Genomic DNA, 27,360 nt, shown 5'->3' with positions numbered 1-27,360 from the left:
CAGATGAACTCTGACTGGTTCAAGACAATCCCCAACCCTAGAACCCGAGGAAAACCGGCAGAGGAGCTTTGTCACTGGCAAAACAGATTAATGAAGGGATAATTAATTATTAATAGACATGATGGGGTAGCCTTTTTGGAAGATAGTTTGGCGGTATCTTATAAAGCAAAATAATAGTCTTATTATGAGATCCAGTAATTGTGCTCCTAGGTATTTATCCAAATGAGATTTAAAAAAAAAAAACTTATATCCACACCAAAACCTTCACACGCACATTCATAGCAGCTTTATGTATAATTGCCAGAAATTGGAAGCAACCAGATGTCTTTCAACAACTGAATAGAAAAATAAGCTGTGGTCCATCCACACAGTGTATTCAGTGATACAAAGAGATGAGCTTTCTAACCATGAAAGGACATGGAGGAACCTTAAATTTAAAAAATAATAAAATTAGAAGCGGGGGGGGGAACCTTTCTAACAAGGCTGGCTCAGATTAGAATTGGTTACCTCCTCAGGTTCATGGAAACAAAAATCTGTGGACCGGATACACTAAGAGGTTGAAATTACTGGACTAGGTAAAAAGCAAGATGCAGTACCATGCTGGTTGCAAGAGATGCACTTGAAGTGGAGAGACAGGCTAAAGATACAAGGCTCGTGAGGGCCACGCCATGCAGACAAGCACCATAAGGCCACAGTGGCCGTGTGAAGATCCCATTCAAGACCCAGAGTTACCAGACACATCACAATCTGATGGTGCCTCCGTTAGGAAGACGGAACAGTCTCGGATACATGTCTGTGCTTCCAATAACTGAAAATAGAACTGATAGAATGAGAAAGAATGAGAGACAAATCCCCTTTGACTGAATTGCTGATAATTAGGGGAAAAAAAATAACACCAATCTCACACAAACTATTTAAAGAAAAAGAAATGGAAAGAACGCCTCTCAACTGATTCTTTGAGGCCAGTATAACCTGGTTACTAAAACTTAACAAAGATAGTCCAAAGAAAGAAAGGGACTGACTCATCTTCCTAATGAATTTATATGCAAAACCCTTACTAAAATCTTAGCACATCAAATCCACCAATACATACAAACGACAATCTATCTGGACCACGTGGGTTTTCCCCAAGAATGTAGGGCCAGTTTAACATATGAAAATTAATCAAGTTAGTCCACCATGTTTACAGAACAAAGGAGAGCAACCATGCAGTATTGCAACAAATGGAAGAGCGTTCGGTACAAAGCAACACCCTTCTATGATAAAGACACTCAACAACTTAGAAGAGAAGGAAACACTTTTAAGCCGATAAAGAACATATATGAAACACGCACCACTAACACCCTACAGAGTGGCCAAATATTAAACACTCTTCCTCTCAGATTTGGGACAAGGCACTCCTATTCAGTATTTTACTGCAGGTCATACAAGTGAAATGAGGCAAGAAAAAGAAATAAAAGGCATAAAACAAAAAGTAACAAGTAAAACTGTCTCTTTTCACAGAGGACCAAATATTTACACAGAAATCCTCAGGAATCAAGTAAACAATACGCAAACATAACAAGGTTGAGGGGTACAAAGCCAATAAACAAAAATCGGTTGTATTTTTATATACTGGCAGGAAAAGAATTGAAAAATAAAAGTAAAAATAGAATTCTGTTTATAGCTATGTAAACAAACAAAATACTGAGTAATACATTTAAAAAAAGACAAGCGAGATCTCTGCATTTAAAATTACACAGCTGCTGAAAGATGTTTTAAAAAAAAACAAATTAGGGGTACCTGGGTGGTTCAGTTGGTTAAGCGTCTGCCTTTGGCTCAGGCCATGACCCAGGAGTCCCTGGATCGAGCTCAGCGGGCGGGGAGCCTGCTTCTCCTCCTGCCCCTCACCCGCTCGTGCTCTCTCTCTCTCTCGCTCACTCTCTTTCTCTCTCTCAGATAAATAAATAAATAAAAATAAAAATAAATCAGGATAGGGCGCCTGGGTGGCTCAGTCATTAAGCGTCTGCCTTCGGCTCAGGTCATGATCCCAGGGTCCTGGGATCGAGCCCCACATCGGGCTCCCTGCTCCGTGGGAAGCCTGCTTCTCCCTCTCCCACTCCCCTTGCTTGTGTTCCTGCTCTCGCTATATCTCTCTCTGTCAAATAAATAAATAAAATCTTTAAAAAAATAAAATAAAATAAAAAATAAATCAGGATAAATGGAGCAATGTATTGTGCTCATGGATTGGAAGCCTCAAAATTTTCTCAAGATTGCCGTGTACAACCAACCAGTCCCAGTTATAAAACCAACAAGCTTTTTGTAGAAATTTATAAACTGATTATAAAATTTATACTGAACTACCAAGCACTTAGGATAGTCAAAATTATCATGTAAAAGTAGAGGAAAGTTAAGCTATTCCCTTTGGTTGGCTTTCGTAGTCAAGACAGCTAGTGTTGGCATGAGGATCAAGCAGTGGGGCAGTGGATCAGCACAGAGAGTTCACAATAGACCTGCTAATGCAGCCATGGATTTTGGATGGAGATGCCAAAGTAATCTCACGGGTAAATGAAAGTCTTCAAAATGCTGTTGAAACAACCGAATATACATGAAAAGAAAAAAGTAAAAACAAAAAACCTGTATCTCTACCTCTCATCATAAAGAAATTAAATCCAAATGAATCATCTATTCATAGCTAAATGTAAAAAACCGAAAGTATAAAACCCCTAAATGAAATCATAAAAGAACGTGTTTGTTGGGGCCGATGTAGAGGATGGGCTTCTTATGCAGGACACAGAAAGGAAGAACCTTAAGGAAATAAAGTTTTCTCATCAAAAACACCGTTTAGAACATGAATCGGTAAGCCACAGATAGGGAAATGTATTGCCAAACGTAGGTCAAAAAACTTTTATCCAGAATATACAAAGATTCAATAAGATGAAGAAAAACAGCCCTGTCAAAAATGAGACAAAGGATCTGAACAGACATTTCACAAAGGATGGCATATAAATGCCCCAGAAGCCCATGAGAGGGCCTCCAATTCATTAATGAACAAGTTAAAACCATAATGAGATAATACCCACAAACCAAAATAGCTTAATTTAAAAGAATGACAACACCAATTGTTGGCGAGATTGTCCTGCACCTACTCTCTGCTTACTGTCACATGTCTTCTCACTCTTGTTGTTCTGGGGTGAAAATACATTATTCATTTTACTGCTTCCTTAAACACTACCTTCTATTCTAGTAGCTGTAAAACAGAGCAATAAACGTAAAGGCAGGTTTACTAGATTAAGTGAGGAAATGCAGACTCATCCATGAGAGACTCTTGACTCTGGGAAACAGACTAAGGGTTTCTGGAAGGGAGGTGGGTGGGGGGATCGGGTAACTGGGGGATGGGCATTAAGGAGGAAACGTGATGTGATGAGCAGTGGGTGTTGTATGTAACTAATGAAAAACTGAACACTACATCAAAAACTAATGATGTACTCTATGTTGGCTAATTGAATTTAAATAAGAAAAAATTGAAAGGAAAATACCATACTAAGCTTGTCCCCAGATTCAGCCACCTTAGTTTATATTTTTCTGTCTTGAGACCGATAGATATGATTATGACTATATTTGGAAGGAAAACAATTCACCGATTTTATTTTATTTTATTATTTCATTTCATTTTTGTGGAAAACAGCATTATAGATTTGGGCTAATCCATGACAAGGTGATAGAGGCAGTTTAGAGGTCAAGAAAAAAGGAATTCCACTAAATTAGTGATGTGGAAATTCAAACTAGAATTGTAATTTTAAAAAGCAGCCAGTGTTAAAGTCTTGGATACGTGTGCAGACCTGTCCTTTAGCCGCCTCTTTCACTCCCTGTACTTACCCGCCCTGCCTTCCCGCCCTGGGGTCTCCTCAGTGCAGGTGATTCGTCTGCACCCGACAGTTCTAAGTCTGTTCATGAATTCTGACAAATGTGACAGAAAGAAAATATGCAGTTAATTAAATTTCATCACGTTGGCTACCAGGCCGCCTTTCGGCATAGAAGGAAACTGATCAAATAAGCCCTCGACAGGGACCTGGGGTGCTGTGCTTCCCAGGGGGTGCGTTAAGGTGGCTCAGTGGCAGTCTCTAATTTGCCCAGACATGTTGGTGATAACCTTTGTGTAAGACTGTCAGAGAAAGGCCTGCAGAGAGGTAGCCTTGTGGATCTGCTGACTGTGATCAGTAGTCTTATATCACAACGTGTGTGTGAATGAAGAGTCATCTTGAAATGCTGGCAGGGGGACCAGTGAAGGTACACATGATGTGAGCTTGTACCTGGATGGGTACGGAGACTCTGTGTCTGTGCCTATGTGCATCCAAATTCATATCCATATCTGCATCCATCTATTTATCTATTTGCAGAGGGAAAGAGGATAGATAGATAGATAGATAGATAGATAGATAGATAGATAGATAAATAGATGCATAGATAATCAGATGGAGGGAGGGAGGAAGGAAGGGAAGGATGGAAGAAGGGAATGGATAGCTACATACATACATACATACATACATAGACATAGAAATATACAGATATTAACCCCCACGTTTATAGGTGAAGAGTCTGAGGCTCCCATGTGTAGGAGCTACCCAGAAGTAGATAATCCATGACAGGTGGAGTTAGGATCCACAGCCTAGTCTGCAAAGGCACAGAGACCTCTCTTTCAGCCCAACATGATATTATTCACATGACTAACTTCATCATCTCTTGGGACTCAACTCACCTGGTCCAGGAAGTCTCCGCTTGCTCTGCTTCCTGCCCAGGTCAGTGTCCCTGCTCTCAGTGATGACCCAGTAAATTGCAAGTCACTTGACTTTGGCAGCCCAGGCAGTATCTTGAGTTTGATGCCTTCGTGTGGCTCCTTCCCTACGATGTTGTGAGGTAGTTCAGTGACATGTACTGTTTTCTTTTTAATTTAATCATTCTAGTCTCAATTTTGTACTTTCATTCATATCAAAAGCATTCATGTTTCTTATAAATGTGATACATGGGCATAGTTAAAAAAAAAAAAAAGCTGAAGCAAAGGAAAATGAGAAGTTTCCCCACTCCCACCCCTTCTTCTTCTCCAGTGTTTACTGTGAACACATTCCCTGCACCTTCCAGGGAATGGCTGGGTTCACCTCAGCATCCCTGGAGTCTCATGTTGGGCCAGATGCCTAGCTGACAGAAGCCTCCCCAGATGACTGCATGGATGTGGCCTGTCCCTTAAATTAAAAACAGAAATGGAGTCAATATTCAGAATGGCAGCAATCAATTTAAAGATTCCATTATAAGTTCTGGACAAGTAAGGGAGAGAAATGAGAAGAAGAGCACATAAAAGGGACAGAAGGGAGGATATAAAAACACTTAGAGGAAGGATAGGTTAGGAGTTCACCTACCAAGTGTCCATGGCATCTCCCCACCCTGCCCCCCACTGCAAGGCAGTGTTATTACATTATTATGATGATACTAGTCAGTGCAGTTAGTCACAGTGAAGAAGAAAGCCCATAAATATGAGAGAAAAAGTGAAATTTTAAAATTATTCTTTATTATCTCTATTATTATGATTGCAAATAATGTGTTGTTACCAGAAAAACCCAAGAGAATCAAGAAAAGGGATTAGAAGCAATGCAAGAAGCTGATAAGACTTTCCTTATTTCAATAATATTCAGTAATATACAGAAAACTGTAATAGAAGAAGTGATTCTACTGGAGATACTTCTAAATGTATGATTTTTCTGAATAAATTACTAAGAAAAATTGGAGGTCAAGAAAAAAAGAATTCCACTAAATTAGTGATGTGGAAATTCAAACTAGAATTGTAATTTTAAAAAGCAGCCAGTGTTGAAGTCTTGGATACGTGTACAAATAAATAGGAAGTGGGGACATATTTGGGTGCAAATACTAAATATTATACCGGTGTCAATCCCTACCAAATTCATTTATAATGTTAACACATGGTTAACATCCCCACGAGCCTTTTTTTGGTAATCGTGTAGTCTGCTAGGCTACCATAATACTTCAAACTGGGTGACTTAGATGACAGAAATTTATCTTCTCACCATTCTGGAGGCTACAGGTGTGAGATCAGGTACCAATGCGGCCAGGGTCTGGTGCTTTTCCCCACATCATCACGTGGCCTTCTCATGCATGCTGGGAGAGATGAGGTCCCGGGCATCTCTCCTTAGAGGGGCACTGGTTCCATCAGACAGGGACTCAGCCTTCTTGATGTCAGCCCATTACCCCCAAAGGCTCCATCTCCAAATACCATCACATTGGGGGTTAGGGAATCACCATACGAATTAAGGGGAGGGCTCACAAGCTCTCAGTCCATAACAGTAATTTGAATAAATATGTATTTTACATGGAAAAAATAAATAAGAAATAGTACCTAATAAAATCTGCTTTGGCAGTTATGTGTTTAGAATCAATAGATAAATGGAATATTACCATGACTGGCGTATCCCGGGCCAGACAATACTTACTTTTGGCCCTGTGAGCCAAATTCTTCATTTCTGTTATAGTACAAAAGTGATCATAAATTGTATATAAACAAATGAACATGCTTTGTTTCAGTAAAACTTTATGTACGCTGAAATTTGAAATTCATATAATTTTTATGTATCACCAAAGATCTTACTGCTTACTTTTGTTTTCTTCCAATCATATAAAAATGGGAAAAAAAAATCATTCTTAGCTCAAGAGCTTTACAAAAACAAACTGTAGACCTGATTTGGCCTGTGGCCCAGTTTGCCAAGCCCTGTAAGAGAAAAAGGAACAAAGAAAGAGATTCTAAAACATATAAAGAATTAAGATGTTACAAAGGCAGGGTTACCAACCAGTGAATAAAATAAAGGTTTTTCAGTAAATAGTGTGAGACATTGGCTAGGCAACAGAGAGAAAGAAATCATGGTAGACCTTCATCCAATAACAACCAAAATAAATTCCAAATGAAGAATTAAGGGAAAACAAGAGGAACAAAAACAAAGTCATTAAAATCAAGGAAAATAGAAGTAAGTATCTAATTTTGTAGTGCAAAGTCCTTTCTAAGCCTACAGGGACCTTCCCTGGGCCCTAAATTCTGCCCGGCCTTCCTTGGTGATCCCTTTCAGTTGTCCCCCCGAAGCTCGAGCATCTGAGAAAGGTTTCCATCTTACTCCTCCACGGGGCTTCCAGAAGCTTCCATGCCGTGACATACATCACGGCACTGCCAGGTGCTCCCAGCACTTGGGATCATTCTCACCTGGAAGAAGCACCCTCGAAGCCTTTCTCCCCCCAGATATGTGAAAACCATCAAATAAACTTTGCACTGACTGAGCAAGGTTAAATGGGCTCTTTCACAACTGATTCCAGAAGTCCCCTTGGTCATGGAACTGTTCCCTCCTTCCCTGCACCTGTGGGCATCAGACACGGTTGGCTCGCAGATTGCGTGCCTGGCACAGAGAGGCCTGGCTGGAGTACTTAGACTCCATCGACGGAAATCAAAATCAAAGCTGGCAGGACCTGTTGGGAATGAGACAGAAGGGAATGAGTCATTCTGGGGGGTCATGTACTTAAGCAAGAAAGACAAAAAGATACTGATGTAGGCTCAGTTCTCACGCCTCCACCTACGCCGCGGGCTCGTGGTCGTCCCGCCCCGGCATTGTCGCGGGCACTGCCCGGGGAGCCGACCAGGGCTGTGGCCGGGGGCCGGGTGCTGGTGGTGGGTGTGGGTGGCATCCACTGCGAGCTCCTCAAGAACCTCGTGCTGGCCGGCTTCTCCCACACCGACCTGACCGATCTGCATACTGTCAATGTCAGCAACCTCAACAGGCAGTTTTTGTTTCAAAAGAAACAAGTTGGAAGATCAAAGGCCCAGGTTGCCAAAGAAAGTGTCCTGCAGTTTTACCCGAAAGCTAATATCTTAGCCTACCATGACAGCATCATGAACGCTGACTATAATGTGGAATTTTTTCAACAATTTATATTGGTTTTGAATGCTTTAAATAACAGAGCTGCCTGCAACCGTGTTAATAGGGTATGTCTGGCGGCTGATGTTCCTCTTATTGAGAGTGGAACTGCTGGTTACCTTGGGCAAGTAACTGCCATCAAAAAGCGTGTAACTGAGTGTTATGAATGTCACCCCAGACCAACCCAGAGAACTTTTCCTGGCTGCACAATTGGTAACAACCCCTTCTGAACCTATTCATTGCATCGTTTGGGCATACAAGTATTTGTTCAACCAGTTGTTTGGCGAGGAAGATGCTGACCAAGAAGTACCCTCTGACAGAGCTGACCCTGAAGCTTCCTGGGAACCAATGGAAGCTGAAGCCAGGGCCAGAGCATCTAACGAAGATGGTGACATTAAACGTATTTCCACTAAGAAATGGGCTAAATCAACTGGATATGTTCCGGTTAAACTTTTTACCAAGCTTTTTAAAGATGATATCCAGTATCTGTTGACAATGGACACACTGTGGCAGAAAAGGAAACCTCCAGTTCCATTGGACTGGGCTGAAGTACAAAGTCAAGGAGAAGAAACCAATGCATCAGATCAACAAAATGAACCACAGTTAGGTCTGAAAGACCAGCACAGCACGTTCTAGATGTAAAGAGCTATGCATGTCTTTTTTCAAAGAGCACTGAGACTTTGAGAGTTCATTTAGCAGAAAAAGGGGATAGAGCTGAGCTCATATGGGACAAGGATGACCCGTCTGCAGTGGATTTTGTCACCTCTGCTGTGAACCTCAGGATGCATATTTTCAGTATGAATATTAAGAGCAGAGTTGATATAAAATCAATGGCAGGGAACATTATTCCTGCTATTACTAAGGCAGTGATTGCTGGGTTAATAGTATTGGAAGGATTAAAGATCTTATCAGGAAAAACAGACCAGTGTAGAACAATTTTTTTGAATAAACAGCCAAACCCAAGAAAGAAGCTTCTTGGGCCTTGTGCACTGGATCGTCCTAACCCTAATTGTTATGTATGTGCCAGTGAGCCAGAGGTGACTGTTGGGCTGAATGTCCACAAAGTGACTGTTCTCACATTACAGGATAAGATAGTGAAAGAAAAATTTGCTATGGACATCTGGTGCTCCCAGATGTCCAAATTGAAGATGGGAAAGGAACAATCCTAGTATCTTCAGAAGAGGGAGAGACAGAAGCTAATAATCACAAAAAGCTGTCAGAATTTGGAATTAGAAATGGGAGCCAGCTTCAAGCAGACGACTTCCTTCAGGACTACACTTTATTGGTCAACATCCTTCATAGTGAGGACCTAGGGAAGGATGTTGAATCTGTAGTTGTTGGTAATGCCCCAGAAAAAGTGGGGCCCAGACAAGCCGGAGATGCTGCCAAAAGCATAACCAATGGCAGTGACGATGGAGCTCAGCCTTCCACATGGAGCTCAGCCTTCCACATCCCCTGCACAAGAGCAAGATGATATGCTCACAGTAGATTCAGATGAAGAAGGTCCTTCAAATAATGATGACATCAGTGAGGAAGAGAGAGGTCGCAAGAGGAAATTAGATGAAAAGAGAATATCAGTGCCAAGAGGTCCCGCACAGAACAGACTGAAGAGCTTGATGATGTTATAGCATTAGATTGAACAGAAATGCCTCTAAACAGAATCCTCTTACTGGGCAGAACCAGGTTATTTGTTATGTTCTTTGTTCCAAAGGGAAAAAATTGACACCAGTGACTTGAAGATGATTCTGCTCCCTTTGAAAGCATTCATTTTGCTAGAACAATTAGAAACACTGCGGTATGCTGTATTGAAAGTAGGAATATAGTTTTTGTTTTGTTTTGTTTTTGTTTTTTTAAAGATTTTATTTATTTATTTGAGACAGAGAGAATGAGAGAGACAGAGAGCACATGAGAGGGGGGAGGGTCAGAGGGAGAAGCAGGCTCCCCGCCGAGCAGGGAGCCCGACGCGGGACTCGATCCCGGGACTCCAGGATCATGACCTGAGCCGAAGGCAGTTGCTTAACCAACTGAGCCACCCAGGCGCCCTAGGAATATAGTTTTAAAGCCCTTTGAACAAAGTGTGTACATAACCAGTCATGAGATGAGACAACACGATGCATGTTGCCTTTTTAATGTAAATACCCTTTGGTATCATTTAACAGTTTTAAAATATTGTGGTTTAGTAAAGTTGATACCTGGTTATAAATATTATGCCTTTATTTTTGGTTAGAAGAAGAATTATTTTTAGCCTAGATCGAACCATTTTCATACTCTTAACTGACTGAAACAGATTCAAAGAAGTATCAAGTGCTATGCATTGAAACATGTTTCTTAAATGTTAACTGGCACTATGTATATTAATGTAAAACAATGTTAATTTACTCGAGTTTTCAGCTTCTACTGCCTGGTATGTCTGGGTAAGAAGCCAATTTTTGTGTATGGTTACAGTTTCAGGTTATTTATATTTGATGTTTTGTAGAACTCAAAAAGGATTATACTAAATGGCATCTGCATACTTGTTAAAAAAAGATAATGATGTAAAAAGAATGTGTAAGAAAGCTAAATTTGGGACACTTGCAAAAAATGATAGAATAGTAGAGATTATTAATTGATACTGGAAGTCTTTTCATTCTGCCATTTAATTTCCTTTTCTCAGATAATGATAGTGGCTCTTCCTGAGAGTATAAATTCAAGACAAACTGCTGCAAAATAAGGCTGCATTGAAGCTTTGGCTAACTTTTTAAAAAAAGTTTTGTTTTTAAGAGTTGTATGTGGGTTGGCGGGGGCGGGGCGCCTTGGTGGCGCAGCCAGTTAAGTGTCTGACTCTTGGTATCAGCTCAGGTCATGATCTCAGGCTGCTGGTATTGAGTCCCACGTCAGGCTCCGCGCTGGGTTCTCTCTCCCTCTCCCTGTGCCCCTCCCCCCTCAAATAAATAAATCTTCAAAATAAATAGTTGTATAGTTCTATAAGTCATTCTAGAATTCTGTGTTCTCTTTATTCAAAGGCATATTGAAAAGATTGGGAATTTTGTGTTTGTTTGCACTTGGGAAAAAATAAGTTGTTCATTTGAGGCTATATATAGGAAGCAAGATTTTTCTCTCTGATAATAGTTCAGTAGCTTACGAAAGTACTGCCTGTTTTCCATCATCAGAAAAGATGAAATAATATACAAAATTATTTGACAGGGCCATTATACAGTTCAATAATACTACCAAGAGTGATGAATGTTATGTTGTGGACAAAGTCAGCCCACAGGAACTTGCAATATAAATGTGGTTGTGATGGGGCGCCCGGGTGGCTCAGTTGATTAAATGTCTGCCTTTGGCTCAGGTCATGATCTCCGGGTCCTGGGATCGAGCCCCACGTTGGGCTCCCTCCTCAGCCGGGAGTCTGCTTCTCCCTCTCCCTCTCGCTCTGTGCTCACTTGCTCTCAAATAAATAAAATCTTAAAAAAAATAAATACATGTGGTTATGTTAATATATATGGAAAAGAAGTTTGGTGTGTTTTTGCTTCTGGGCATTTAAAAAGTTAGCTTTAATTAATTTTTTTAGTTAATCCATCTCAATTATTTATCTATTTTGTACTCATTAAGCTTATTTCTATAATTTCTATTTTGATTTTTTTCTTATTTTTATACTGGTATCACAAACAGCATTCAAACTGAAAACAAGTGGTTCCTATTTAAATCTGTGGTCCTTTTTTTAATTTTCAAGGGAATTCAATTTTATTGTGGTTTCATTGCCATCTTGAAAATTCTAGTAGGAGGTAAATCATTGTAGCTTTAGAAGATGCTCACGGTGATTGGCCATTTAGATCGCTTCATCTTTGAGGTAGCTTTTAAAATCTTTTTTCCCTATAGGGTTGTCTTTTTCCTTTTCAGTTTGTACAGGTTATATCTATAACAGGAATATTAAGCTTTTATTTTTTTATATGTGCTGCAAGTACATTTACCCAAGCCTATCCCATGTCTTTGTTTATAGTGGCTCTTACTATCCATTTAAAATTGTAGGTACTTAGATGTACACTTTTCCTTTATTGCCTCTGGGTCTCAGTCTTATTTAGAAGGATTTTCTTTTCTTTCTTTTTTTTAAAGATTTTATTTATTTATTTGGCAGAGAGAGGCACAGCGAGAGAGGGAACACAAGCAGAGGGAGTGGGAGAGGGAGAAGCAGGCTTCCCGCGGAGCAGGGAGCCCGATGTGGGGCTCGATCCCAGGACCCTGGGATCATGACCTGAGCCGAAGGCAGACGCTTAACGACTGAGCCACCCAGGTGCCCCTAGAAGGATTTTCTCTATTCCCAGTATTTTATAAAAGTTCTCCTAAATATTTATTAATATGTTTTTTTTTAATCCAAATATAATTCATCTGAAAATCATTTTTAAATATTATGAGAAAAGACTCTGGAAATGTCTGCCAAATGGAAGTTGATATCTTTTGGATAAATTAAAAATAAGATCCTATATTAAAAAAAAACAGATTTGTTATTAGTAACTGCTAAACTACTAGAATAGGGTCAAAGAGCTGTCTCACAACCTATGTGAAAATAAAGCATAATTTCTGCCTGGAAGACAGAAGATAAAATCAGAAGAATGGGGAAGGAGATTGTGCTCTCAGTGGGCAGGAGTGGAGTTCCCGCGGTGGCCACCGACCCCTACTCACCAGGCAGATAGCATACACTTTCAACCCAGTGTCTGTTTCTTCCTGGAACTGGAAAAAAATATATAATGCTAACATTTTTTAAGAATTTAAAATCTTGGGAACTTCCAAAAAAAGAACAAAACTGTAAAATAATAAAGAAGAACCCATTCACCTGTAAAACATCTGTGGGGTCCACATGGGGATTGTGCACAGACCAGCAGAGCAGTAAACTGAATAGGGGTCCCCACGATAAATGCAAAACAGAGGAACATTCTGTAGCAGGGAGCCTTGGAAGGAAGTAAATTTGAACAAAAATTCTGGGCTTCATCGGGGACCAGGCAACTTCAAGAAAATCCTGCTTTAATTATGTAGAACAGTAAACACACTGCCCCACAAAGGCACCTCTATAAATAGTAGCAAAACGTAGCTTATTTCCTTTGGAAAGGTGAACTTAATGAAAAAGAGAGTTCCTCCTGGTAATTTATGATTTGCCATGTTATGTAAGATAGAACGTATAGCTGGATGGTTTATATTATATACTCACATTTCCTAGTTAGATATTTTTGGCACCAAGCCTTTTCTCTCTGGGAGATGATCTAAAGGTTGATTTGGTTCATTTGGGGTAGATCTGGGAGCCAGGAGCAGCACCCAGAACATCAGTGAGAGCTGTGGGAGGGAGTAGATGCCCGGTGTCCCTTCTGGATGCATCTCTGCACTCATCTGTTACATCCCAGCATTCGTTTTAGTCCTGCCTGTTACTCATAAAATCAAAGGCTTGTCGTTCATACAAAAGAGTCGATTTTATCAGCAATATCTACTTACTGTTCTTTTCATAACACGTGGGGCAGTGTTAACCAGGTCCAGATAGTACTAGGTTCTGGGTGGGGGGGAAGGTTGGGATCCAATTGTGTGGACCATGGATCTGACATTTGCAGAAGGGGCACCAAGTCCAAGAGGCAGCCGTGGCCTGCAAACCTCAAGGCAGAGAGATGCTGTGGGACAGAAGGGTACAGAGCATCCTGGCTTCCAGAACCCTACACTGCCTACCGTCAGTGCAGAAATTCCTGAGTTGTATTATTCTGGAGACGATGCAAAATTTGCATTAAAAACTCTGAGGTACATCAGTGAAATATGTACTTGAGTGTCCAAAACACTCATTGAGAGGTATTAGGTTGACATTTTTTGATATAAAAGTGCCAATATGAGACTTGGTTTTAGCCATAAAATACTGTGACCAATATTCCACGGGTAATGCTCTTCCTGTGAGCAGTTTCTCCCAAGACTGTTTTGGAATATTACCAAACGTTACTTTTCATGTGTGAAAGTTTCCAATACTGAGCACTTTAGTATTCAGACCAAAGAAGTTTCTTATCTCGTGAGCTCAGTGAATATTATTTTAATATAAACTAGCTCATGAATGGGGACTGCAACTCAAGAAAGTGAATTTATCTTGCCAGGGGCTTTTTTTTTTTTTTAAAGATTTTATTTATTTATTTGAGAGAGAGAGTGAGAGAGAGAAAGAGCACAAGAGGGGGGAGCGGGAGAGGGAGAAGCAGACTCCCTGCTGAGCAGGTAGCCCGATGCGGGACTCGATCCCGGGATTTCAGGATCATGACCTGAGCCGAAGGCAGTCGCTTAACCAACTGAGCCACCCAGGAGCCCTTGCCAGGGGCTTTAATAAAAACAGTTGTTGGCCTGACCTCATGTGTATGGGGAAGACATGAGTTAGGGAGTATGGAGTACATCTCTGTTCACCACTGTGAACATATTCACATCTCTCTCTTCCTCCGTGGGACTCTGTTACTAATGAGGATGGAGTGGAGGAGAAACAAATGATGGGCTGAGTAAATAAAAGAGAGGCTGTTAAAACTCACTCAAAAAGAAGAGAGTAGAATTGTTCTTCTTATGGAATACAGACTCAAACAAATATACATCTGTTCCAAGATATCCATTCAACATGGATTCATTAATTACCCTCAGGCACTTTTTATAGAAACTGCGGAAAGCAGTGAACACAAATGACATTTCTAGTAGGGGGACAATGAGACAGGAAGCAAACATATTTATATATATGGCAGAGTGTGATAATTGTGTAAAAAAAAATACAGCAGAAAAAGTCACTACAGTTCGACAGCACTGGGGGAGGGGGAGGGAATCACTGTTATTTGTTTGGAATATGCTGGTCATTTATCACTGATAACGTCATGGAAGTGAGATCTAAGTATATGGACATCTGGGTCAAGCGAGGTCTAAGTATGAGGAAGCCAGTGTGCAGGAGCTGAGCGCACAAGCCATGCCATTGAAGGGGTGGAGGGTTGGCCACGCATGGCTGGGGCAGCAATGTTAAGGGCGTTGGCTTTTGCTTAGCTGATTTGAGAAGCCACCAGAGCACCGTGAGGAAATGAATGACATGGTCCAAGGTTCATTCAGTCAAAGATGGTCGCTACTGTGCTGAGATGGGGTGGCTGGTGGCGGGAGCAGAGCTGTAGACTGGTTTAGAGGCCACAGCTGAGGTGCGAGGGGCAGTACCTTGGTCTGGGCACCAGCAGTTGAAGTTGTAGAGCCGGCCGAGGTGGGATTCGTGCTGGAGGTTGACCAGTCTAGATATTTCATCAGATGGGAAGCATGAGACGACTGGAGGCAGTACGTAGGGCTCCAAGGTTTGGGGACGTTGGGCAGACAGATGGAATTAAAGCCAAAGGAGAAACTCAAAAGGCATAAGGGAGAAACCTCCTGGGAGAGGAGCTTTGTGGGGGGAGGAGCCTCATGAGGGAGCAGCCTCGTGGGGGAGGAGCCTCGTGGGGAGGAGCTCCCTGTGGGAGGAGCTTCATGGGGAGGAGTTCTGTGGGGGGGGAGCCTCATGAGGGAACAGCCTCCTGGGAGAGGAGCTTTGTAGGGAAGGAGCCTTATGACGGAGCAACCTCCTGGGGGAGGAGCCTCATGGGGAGGAGCCTCATGAGGGAACAGCCTCCTGGGGGAGGAGCCTCATGGGGAGGAGCTTTGTAGGGGAGGAGCCTAATGAGGGAGCAACCTCCTGGGGGAGGAGTCTCATGGGGGAGAATTGTTGTGGGGGAGAATCTTCCTCCAGGAGGAGTCCTGGAGCCTTTCTAGTTTTTATAATGGTAATTAATATTTTGTTTCAGTGCCCTGGCCTTTCTCTGGGAGGAGCAAGGAGCTCTGTGTGTGTCCCTCTGTCACCGCACTTCCCTTCTTTGTATTCTGCAGTCTGTAATTAATTTTTGACTTAATTAATACATTTATGCATCTGCATGGCGACATTTGTCTGTCTTGTCCTCAATAAAATGTGTGATGAATAAATGACCCAGTGAACAGAACTTCACCAGGAGGATGGAATTTTCCATATTTGGGAAAGTTTCACCCCAGGAAAACTACTTAAAATTATTAAAGAAAATAATCCCCAGCTTTGATAAAAAGAGGTGGTCCCTACACCCTCTTACATCAACCCCATGAACCCTGTTTAGTAGCAGGAAGAAGGACTATGTCTAAAGAAAAATGGAGCCTCCAGCCCACGTTTCTATGGACAGAATCCAGAGTCTGCTTCTGTAAGCCAATCAATTATGTGAGACATTGGTATAAAATTCTAAATTGGTTTGCTTTTTTTCCTTCTCTCTTTTAATCTATTTTCTTTGTCCTTCAAGGCAAAGTGATTTGAAGAGCTCGTGGTTTTGTTTGTTATCTAATTATAATTGTCCCTTGATAAGGAGCCCATTGCAGCAGACACCCGGACACCTGTGAACACCCAGGGCAGGCTCTTGGAAAGACAGTAGGGGTGACTGAAAAGAGGGGTCAGTACTCACTTGACCTTGTTTACTCAACAGCACACTCCTTATAGATAAGCCATTTTCATTGCTGATTCTCAAGCATTTATTATTTTAGGATGTACGTGTTAATATTTTAAGGAGCCATTTCCCCCCATACATTTGTATTTATGTTCTTTATGCTAATTTTCTAAGCCTCAGAAATATTTGGGAGCATTCAAGTCCACTTTTTCCAAACAGACACAAAGTGTTTTCAATCCCTGGCTTTGTAAGAAATGGTGTGAACCCTCAAGCAAAGAGCAATCTGTTATTCTCTTTTCTCCCACGGATCTTCTTGTGGTAGATAAAAATTCCTTTCTGCTGTTCAGAAACAAAAGGAGCTGTGTTTGGCATCTCCTGAGCTCTGAATGTCTCTAAGTGACAAACAACCGAATTTTCAATACTAGCCAATGATGGAGACATAGCAGAGTTTTATTCCTCATATGGCGAAACGTGTGTGTGTGTGTGTGTGTGTGTGTGTGTAGTCACCAGAAAATTCTCAGTGGGTGTATTCTTCAGTCAAATAATCCTTTATCTATTGAAGAATGTGTGTATGTTCTCTCCTTGTCATCCTTTCATGATTGGGAAGGGACATCTCATAGTTCCTTTGGAAGAAGTAGAAAGTAATTCTTTAAATGTCCATTTCTCAGAAGGATAACTAAAGGCACAAAATAACAGCCTTACCAGTGGATACATTTCCATAACGACCGAATGCTCTGTCACGTGACTTAGCCCCTGTGGGGGGCATCTGAACCCAAGTCTGCACAGAAGCCCGCCCTAGTAAATCGCTTCCTGGTTCCTCACTGACAGCCCAGTGGGTATTTATAATAGGGATCCATTTACCTGAGTGAGTAGCTTACTGAAACTGACTGTGTTCTAGTTATGTGAGGACACATGAACAATGGGAAATCGAAAATGTCCTAAGATGTAATTAATTGTATGGTTTGCGTGTCCACGGCGGCTGAGGGCCGTGGCTGGGCTGTAGGACCTGCACAGTGCGGCCTCCTGGGCCCCCAGGGGACGGGCCGAGTGCCACCCCTCCTTTCCACATGCTCAGCTATACGATGGGGAGTTCTATAGAACAGGCTGTTACTGGAAACAAGGCCTAGCCTGGGGTAAGTGGTCTGCACACCCCAGCGGGTCTGGCAGCCCCTATTATTATTATGGTGGTGGTGGTTTTTTTTATTAAGTGGTATTCACTGAATTAAGCATCCCAGACCATGTATCCCTGATGTTGTGTCTCCATCAAGCCCATGAATTGGAGTCTTCATTATTTTTCTAAAATCATTCTCACTTTGTTCCGAACCGTAGAGTTAAGGTGGGCTACATACAAACAGTAAACAAGTGTCACCTGAGTGGGGAAAGCAAGGTAAACAAAAAGCCAGTTAAAGGAGAAAGCAGCTCTTTGAGCCAGTGTTTTAGCTCCTGTAAGGGTGAGCCCCAAAGACCTTTTCTCAGGTGGGAGCTCCACAGAAGCAAAAATCCAGAAATCTCAATTTATCTTGATTTTTTTTTTTTAACTGTCTCATGGGTAAGAAAAGAGTAGGAGGCTTTTGCTGGTTCCTCCTGTCCTCGATCCACTGCTCTTTCCGCTGTATGCCCAAAGGCCAGGGAGAAAGAGGCTTGGCCAGGGTGAGGCTGGGCTGCAGTTTGGGCAGGATTCAAAGCAGATGTGCAGGCAACTTCTGGGGAAGGTGCACAGAGCCCTCCTTGAGAAGCCGGTGCCCTCCTGGGGCCCCTTGGCAAATAGGAGGTTTCAGAGCTGAGGTGCGGAGCTCACAGGCCATCAGCAGTCTGAATCCTCATCCCCACGGCCTCCTGCATTCAACCCGACTTGCTTTCCTTCAGGAGCAGTGGAACAGCAATGAAATATGCAATAGAAGCATAGAGCTGGAATAGACTGTTCATTCACTCCCATTGACTTATTCAGTGATCATGTCTGGCACATTTCTTGTGTTTGGTGGTAGAAAGTCAGTGTGCTAAACTGTAGGGTCTAATGAAGGAGGTATCCTCAGAAGTAGACAGTCATGACCCAGGACAAGTCCCAAGGTCTGCTTGTAGTAGAGAGAAGTAGAGAGCCAGGCCACCTAGGACATCTAGGGCTGGGATGGAAGTTGGGAGCCTTCCTCTTTCCGTGCTGCATGGGCTGAGTCCTGGAGTCACTTAGGCATTGATCAGGCCTGACCTTAGAAAGAAGGTGGGGAACAGAGTGAAAGGAAGGAGAGCGTGGAACAGACAGAGAGCTAAGGCTATTGGCTCGATCAGGATGCCCCACATCAGGAAGCAGGATCGCTCCAAAGTGGGGCATGAGTGTAAATGGGCTTCCAGAGGACGGCATCAAGGACATCCTGTGCTATTTTAGGAAACACGTACTTGATCTGGTAAGCCAGTGTTTCTTTCTGTATGGTGCATGGACTACTGTGACATAACCACCTTACAAGTCTGTTAAAATACAGATTCCTGGGTCATGTCCCAAGCTGATCAGAGTTTTCTCAAAGCAAGTCCTATAATTTTGTATTTCAAACATGCATCCTTAGGCTTCCTGATGCCTGGTGCCGTTTGCAGGCAGAGCTGTAGGCGGGACAAGCTGGCTACAGAGGGTTTCAGCAGAGGGCTGCCCATTGCAGGGGCTAGAGATTTGAGTTGTGTGCTCATTGGCACTCGCTATGCTGGCACTTGCCTCGCCCTAGACTTCAGGTGACTTGTCAAGTGAATAGCAGAGCTGTGTGCCATCTCCTGGAAAAGCCCCCATTCCATCCTCCTCCTCCTGCCACCACGATTGGGGACGCCCACATGACAAGCCCATGTCACCCTGGTTCCCCACCATCTGCTGGTCCACGGGGGACTTAGAGCTTGTGGGAGAAATGCACGGTTGTTGTGGGAGCTCCTGTGATCTGGGAGTGTCCACGGCCACAACATTGTCCACCTTGTGTCTCTGTAGTGGCTTCTGCCAGATGCATAAGAATTGGGACTGCCCAGGAGCCTGGGGTCGGGGACAGTTGGAGTTTGTGGAAGAGTCCAGAATTGACTGAGAAACAGAGCAGAAGAAAGCAGAAGTGGGGGCGGGGCAGATTCAAGAGACATTTGAGGAATAAAATTGTCAGAATGTAGTGAATAGCAGATGTGTGGGGCAAAGTACACATCAAGGAATTGTGTCCTGTTCCTGCTTCAGATGATCGAGCAGTGGGAGGTGACACCAAATTGACACCAAGTGCACGGAGAGATGGGGGTAGGATAATTAGGGCAGGAAGAGAGGAAATTCCTTTTGGCTATATTCTAGAATGTGCCCTGAGGATCCACCAGTTGGAGATGTGTGCCAGGCGGCAGGCTGTAATTGCCTGAATTCTGGCTAGAAACAGACTCATCGGGGAGATGTTGCCCTTAGGTGATCGTGCCCACCATGAGAGCCAATGTAGCCACTTAGTTTGAATCTTGTGAGAGTGAGCACAAGACCCTGGAGGGCACCAAGATGTAAGGAACTCAGGGAGGCCAAGGAGTGTTGAGGAAATGTCAAGGATAGAGAGGATAAGCATAAGAGGAGAATATGGAAAGGCAATTCCAAACAGGAGGGAGTAATTAAAAGTGTCAAAAGCCTCAAAAAAATCATGTTATATAAAATTTCAGCTGCACCTGGGATTTGGCAACTGGAGGGTCATCACCTACTTTGAAGTGTGTATAAAGGAACCTTGGTTTGCAGTGAAGTAGGAGTAAATGGAGGTAAATGAATGAAGAGCATATTGTCGATGAGCGAGCATCACAAGGAGCCTAGGATGGTTGGTGAAAAAGTGATTTCTATGCCGAGGTCCCAGAAGTGTGGGTTCACTAGTCTGTGTGGGATGGATTCAAGTGATCCCCAAAATCTTCTCCATGAAACTTTGATGCACATCCAAGTTTGGGACTCACTTATCTTTCAAGAAATTTGGTGGAAGGGCAACTGGGTGGTTCAGTTGCTTAAGTGTCTGCCTTCGGCTCAGGTCATGATCCCAGGGTCCTGGGATAGAGCCCTGCATTGGGCTCCCTGCTCAGCGGGAAGCCTGCTTCTCCCTCTTCCCCTCTTGCTCCCCCTGCTTGTGTTCCCTCTCTCTCTCTCTCTCTCTGCATCAAATAAATAAAATCTTTTTTTAAAAAAAAGGAATTTGGTAGAGATCAAGAGGGAAGTGTTGGGGGGCGCCTGGGTGGCTCAGCTGTTAAGCGTCTGCCTTCGGCTCAGGTAACGATCCCAGGGTCCTGGGATCGAGCCCCCCATCGGGCTCCCTGCTCCGCGGGAAGCCTACTTCTCCCTCTCCCACTCCCCCTGCTTGCGTTCCCTCTCTCACTGTGTCTCTCTCTGTCAAATAAATAAATAAAATCTTTAAAAAAAAAAAAAAGAGGGAAGGGGTGGGTGGACGCTAGGGACGTGCAAGCATCTCTTTAATGACAAAATCACCAGGAGGGCACTGAAGGGCCCATGGTCACAGCAAGGCCCCGGAAGGAGTCCTAGAGGAGGGTTTGAGTCAAGGAGGAGAGGTTGTCCTTGAACCGGAGGGATGTCTCCGACTGGAAAAGCCTTGTAGACATGGTGTGGGTGTAGAGCTAAGGGGTTATACATTGGGGGAGAGAAGGAGGCTTCAGTTTTCTTGGAGTAGGAAACAGGACAGTCTTTGACAACATGAATGTAAGGGCTGAGTGGGTAGGAGACCAAGAGAATGGCAGAGGTTTGAGGTAGGCTTGGAGGGGACAGAATCAGGAGCTAAGCTGTATTTAGACAACTTTCTATTGGTGCCAAGAGTGGAGACCATGAGTTTGTAGTGGTTGAATCTCAAATCCATGGGGAATCCTCTTGAACTGTGTTCCTGGCGTAGGGTAGATAAGATACGAGGACATCAGTCCTTGGCTCATGATTGCAGGGCACTACCGATGTGATTATGAGGAGACAGGGGAGGAGGAACTTTGGATCATCCGTGGTGGGTTCTGGCTATCTAGAGAAGGAAAAATACCAGCAGCTAGGCTGATAGATTAGCAGAAAATGCAGGCGCCTGGAGTCAGGCACTTGCGATGTGTCAAGGTGAGGCTGTAGGAAGCTAGAAGGGAAGGCCATGAGTTTGAGCTTTTTGAGGTGGATTGGTTCATGTGATCAGAAAGCTCAAGGTCACGGCCACAGTGATGGGGGTGAAGGTCACTGGTCCAAGTTCATATGTCTAAGAATTGTTGATAGGTCATGGCCATGAATAATAAAATATCTTAGAGTACCAAAGAAAGTGGATACTGTGGAAGCCTCTGAGCCAGATTCTGAAGGCTTCAGTGAATGATGAAGGAATTGAAATGGAGACAGCAGGCCCAGCCCGCCTTTCCCAACATGAAGGATGGAGCCACCTGGTCGAAGCCTTTGCACAGAGCCCAAGGCCAAAAGCCCCTTCACTGTCCCACCAGCAACTGATCCAGTTCATTTTCCTTCTGACAGTGGTTGTCTAGGCCAACTTAATATTAAGTCATTAAGAGTTCAATTTTAAACAAATACCATGATGAATTAAGAAACGGGAAAATAGAGGTGGCTGGGTGGTTTAATCGGTTGACTCTTGATCTCAGCTCAGGTCTTGATCTCAGGGTCATGAGTTCAGGCCCCATGTTGGGCTCCATGCTGGGCATGGAACCTACTTAAAAATGAAAAAGAAAGAATGGGAATATAGTTGTGGAGGAGATTCAGAAAAGGCCTCCTCTGCGTCCCCCTGCCTGGGCTTCGGGCCTCGGCGCCGAGAAGTCTCGGTCAGAGGCGTAGTCAGACTGGGCGCTAAGCCTCATGTAGGAAGGGGGCTTTTGCACAGACTCTGTCCAAGCCTCTTACCTTCAGTAGCGTTTATGTTTAAAACAAAGCCCCATAAGACAGGCTCAGCTTTGAGCTTGATATTCTCACCAACACAGCCTTCTGCCGAGAGAAAAATGTTCGTTTAACAAGCAGGCCCATCCGGGAGATTCCCCAATGGAGAAACCTCACATCCATTGTCTTTGTCTCTTCCAGGCATGTGCTCTGTGCTCTCTGTAGCTGCTCCAAGCCTCCCCTCCCTCCTCCCTTTCTTCCTGGGGCCTCTTGCCTCACTTCTCTCCCCTCCGTCCCCTCTGCAAGAGACAGAGAATGTGCATCGGTGTATGAGTTCTGTAAGGCTGCTAAGACGAGGACTCGATTTACTCTCATGCAGATCAGGAAGCTAGAAGTCCAACATCAGGATGTCAGTAGAACCAAGGTCCCTCCCGAAGCTCTAGGGGAGAACCCTCCTCTCTTCTCTCCCCAGCCCGTGGTGGCCCCATGTGCTTCTTGGCTGTGTCTGCATCCCTCCTATCTCTACATCGTCTTTTTACGTGGCTTTCCCGGCGTCTTCTCTTCCCTCAAGGTCCTTTGTCACGGATTTAGGGCTCACCCTACTCCAGGAAGATCTCATCTCTGACGTGTGACCTAATTACACTGCAAAGGTGTCACTGAAAAGGGACATACCATCCAACCCACTACAGGCAAAAATGGTACCTGAGCAAAATCTGCTTGGATGTTTTCCCTTTGTGAGTTTATTCTACCCTCCTAACAATGGAGTCAGTTCCTGGAGAGAAAGACTGTGTCTTCTGTTTCTGCTGCGGTCCCTTCATCCCTCCAGCTGGTACACTCGGGATGACTTCCCGCTCGGCCCAATTTGACCCTCTAAAAGTGCGGACCTCCATGCCTGGAGCAGCTGTGCTCTGACCTCTTGATCCTTAGCTCAAGATTCACCTTCAGGAAATCTCCTTTACTTGCCTTATCCAGTCCGCCTCTTCAACTCAAATCTTTCTTGACATCATGGTCTCCAGAAAGAGGTTAATTTTTCTCAGATCAGTCTCAATTCCTTCTCTTATTGGTTTGCCAGACTATTTAGGGTACATTCCATACATAGCTTTCATGTGTGGTCTCAACTCATTCATTTGCTTTACACCAAACATACTCAGAAAACTACTCTTAACAGAAGCTTATGGCACAACACAGGGAAAGCTGTGTTTGCTAACTCAATCGGGCTGTCCCAACCAGATGAGTCAGCCTCACATTTGGCTGCAGGAAACAGAAAATCAAACTACAGAGGCTTGAACAAATGGAAATTTACTTGCCTCCAGGAAAAAGAAATCCAAAGGTGGAGGGGCCATTGACCTTGGTCCAGCAGATCAATGAAATCAGGACTGATGTTTCCAGAGTCCATTGGCTTTTCCCTCACGGTCATATGGAGGTTGCTGCAGATCCAGCCATTTCATCTGCATTCAAAGCAAGTAGGAGTAGGAAAGTGAACATTTCCCGTGAATTGTGTATGTTCCTTTTTAGTGAGAAATTAAAAGCCAACATGGAGAGTCTTCCTTTTCCAAAGCTGACTTGATTCACATCTAGTCCCATTCCCAGCTATGTAGGAAACTGGGGAAGCAAGTGTGTGGGTTTCCAGCCTCTGTAGGTACCCAGAAAAAGGGGCCAGGAAAGGTGTTGCCTAGCTACTCCCTCCGAGTGCTTGTGTAACCCGGCCTGACCTGGTTCTTAGAGGTCCTCACCATACCACCTGATGTTGCCATCTTGCCTGATGCCAGGATTGAGAGGAATAGCTATTAATTTAGTGGGCAGTAATTACTCCAAAGTACATAAACTACCAGACTGCAGCATTTTTTTCTTTAAATATGCAGGTGAATGCTATTTCAAATGTGGGGCTATGGCCACCTCCTTTGACAGAAAGCCCCAGTGCAGTTATTTTGCAGCTCTTGGTAAACCTGAGGAAGGCTGTTACTCAGGCTGAGCATGCGCTGTGTTTATGGGCGTGCCCACAGATGGGTTCTTATGGGCATTACTACAGCCTGTGGAGAATATCGTAGGTGGTTCTGGGATAGCCCCTGCTGTCATGACATGACATGACATGACGGGCAATTCACTCACAATTCTCCTCTTGAGCTGTTCCCCAGCGGGCCTGAACCTAATGGTGATGCAGATAGCAGGCAGGGGGATGAAGGAGAGCCCTGGAAAAAATGAATTCTGCAGAGAATAATCATGTGCATTTGTTCATTCATCAGTCATCAATGCAAAATTTAATACAATTGAATATATTATTTATTTATATGATTTAATGCAATTTAAAATATTGTTATTTATAAAAGACAGTTTTACATTTAAGTCTAAATTCAGTCAATGATCATTTAGTTTTTATTTTTTAAATTATTTTTTAAGATTTTATTTAGAGCGAGAGAGAGCATGCCTGTGGGAATGGGGGGAGGGGCAGAGGGAGAAGGAGAGAGGATCACCAGCAGACTCCCTGCTGAGCACGGAGTCTGACTCGGCCAATCCCATGACCCCGAGATTATGACCTGAGCCAAAATCAAGAGTCAGTCGCCTAACCGACTGAGCCACCCAGGCACCCAATGATCATTTAAATACATTTTCTTTATTAGCAAAGGTTCCACCTGGGAACATTTTTTAAAATTTATTATTAAAGTATAGTTGACATACAATGTTATATCAGTTTCAGGTGTACAACATACTGATCCGACACTTCTGTACGTGACTCGTATATTCTATACATTACCCATCCTCCCTCTCTGTCTCCTGTCTGGCAAATGTCAGTTTGTTCTCTGTATTTAAATGTCTGATTTTTTCTTTGTTTGCTTATCTTGTTTTTAGATTCTACAGACAAGTGAAATCATGTGGTATTTGTCTTTCTCTGTCTGACTTATTTCATTTAGCATAATGCCCTCTTGGTCCATCCATCTTGATGCAAAGGGCAAGATTGCATTTTTGCAGGCTGTGAGGTGTAATCCCCTCATGAATCCCAAATTTATCAGCTCTGCTATCCAAACGCTCTCAGACCCGGGATGCTGACTTGCTCTAACAAAAGAACAAGAGAATGACATATAAGTTCAGAATGCTGGTTTATTAACTGGTTTTAATGTGATGATTTCTGTTTTCCATTTGTCTTAGGAACTACTGAATGTTTGTTCTTTGCTTTCAAAACGATATTTAGGGGTGCGTTATGGCTAGGGGCTCTGTAATCCTGAAAGAGTGCATTTGAAAGTATTCCTTTGGAAGTTACAGGGAAGCCAATCCTCCTGAGAATATTTCTCTGATGTCACAGTCCCCACATATTGTCTTCCACCCCTCCCCCGCCCTTACCCCAGTGCTCAGCCTCAGCTGTACCTAGGCTTAGATTCTTCTGCTGTCTGGACCCCAGCCTTCATTTCCCTCCTCCGATCAATGCAGGGTCCTCCTAAATGAGCTGAAGGCTGTCTCTCCTTTGGTCTAAATAATCACACTACACCTCACATTTTTCCTTTGAATGGCAAAGCCCACCTCCTTGGAGGAAGCACATCCTCATTAACATGAACCATTATTCATTCCATCCATGATGAAATCCTCAGCTCCTCTCCACCTGAATTGTTTCTTTGTTCTGGCAGTATTCAAGGCTCCTCCTCTACTTCATGTCTGATGTTGGTTTCTCCCTTCCCAGTGCATAAGTCCGGGGAGATTTATGTTAAAAGAGGAATAGCCTGCTCACTCTCCAGGTGTGGGTCCTGGGCACGTATATATCTTTTTAAACTGCCAGGTGGCTCTAAGGCACAGCCCATTTTAGTACCTTGCTGCAAGGAGCTCTTGTGAGGAAAGCACCTTGGTGAAGCCTTATCTTGCCTTTTCTATTCCTAAACACACGTCAGAGGAGGTATTTGTATGGCAATTACAATTGCAGTGCGCTTTAAGATGGGAGTCTTCAGTTCCCTAAATGGAGCCCAGTTTGTGAGTGAAATTTGCATTCGTATGTGATCATGATGTTTTCATTAGATTCATTGTAACTATGAAAGATGGCAAAAGTCGCTTGCAGAATTGGGTGGGATTTATGTGCACTATCAAGTGGGAAATATACATAGATTAAGAAGGGTATATTTAAATCTGTGCCTGATGGAGTTAGAGATAAATTGGTATTAATTTGAAGAATGATGTCATCCATCAGAAGATGTGTCTCCCAGGGAAGCCGGTCTACACAGGTAGTCTGTCCACCTGGGAGCTTTCACTCCTACGGGGAGTGGCCTTCAGTCTGGAGAGTTCCGAAATGTAATCTTGTTAGTAAACCAGACTTCCCCGACCTTGGGAGGCTGACTTGCTCTAACAAAAGTGAAAAACAATGATATTTAATGTACTAATTTATCATGAGGATTATGACAGTCAGTAGATCAGATAGTTTATGAAATTATCCCTTACCATTTCTGTACCAAGAAACCTCCTTTTCCAGAGGTCCCCATGAGCATGGAGCTAGCACAGATGATGTTTAAGGCAATGTCTCTTGACTATTCTACATTATTACTCTCCTAAAGAGCCATTTAGATATTTTTTTTTTCCTAACTAACCCCCCCATGAAATTTTAGTACCACAGGAATATTGCATATTTATTTAAGTGATGTATGCATGCCTGTGCATTATACATTCAAAAAGTAATTTTCTTGGGGCACCTGGATGGCTCAGTCGGTTAAGCATTCCACTCAATTTCCATGAGGGTCGTGATCTCAGGGTTGTGAGACTGAGCCCCACATCAGGCCCTGCAATGGGCATGGAGCCTATTAAGATTCTCTCTCGCTCTCCTTCTGCCCTTCCTCCCTCTGCCCCCATGCTTGCTCGTGCTCTCTCTCTCTCTCTCTCAAAAAAAAAAAAAAAAGAAAAAGAAAGAAAAGAAAAAAGTAATTTTTCTTGCTTTCCCCAAGAAGTGATGCTTGCCCTCTGGGGGGTGATACAGCCCCCATTGAGAATGTGTGGTTTAAGACATCAGCTTCTGAAAGCCTTAAGTACGCACCTCCGCAGGGGGGGGATGCATCAGCCAGGTGGAAGGTACTAGAATCAGCTGACAAAATACCATCTGCTCTGGATGGCACTGTTTTCATCAGAGACTGGCCTTTTTCTGTGCTTCCAGAATTGAAATCTTCACCACCTACTCACCCCCCCCCGCCTTTTTAACAGA

At 43.3% G+C, this 27,360-nt stretch overlaps 1 protein-coding gene and 1 pseudogene across 1 annotated transcript in view; both read left to right on the top strand.

Moving 5' to 3' along the window:
- ADCY2 (adenylate cyclase 2) overlaps positions 1-27,360 on the top strand; it is a 388,875-nt gene that overhangs the window by 168,203 nt on the left and 193,312 nt on the right. The window lies entirely within an intron of this gene.
- Positions 7,904-9,862, top strand: LOC129045425 (SUMO-activating enzyme subunit 2-like; annotated as a pseudogene).

Source organism: Mirounga angustirostris, unplaced genomic scaffold (genome assembly GCF_029215605.1).
Source record: "Mirounga angustirostris isolate CCGP_5_RB_7025 unplaced genomic scaffold, mMirAng1.0.hap1 SCAF_7, whole genome shotgun sequence".
Lineage (NCBI taxonomy): Eukaryota > Metazoa > Chordata > Mammalia > Carnivora > Phocidae > Mirounga > Mirounga angustirostris.
The sequence above is the reverse complement of the archived record's forward strand: the minus strand, read 5'-3'. Positions and strand labels throughout refer to the sequence as shown.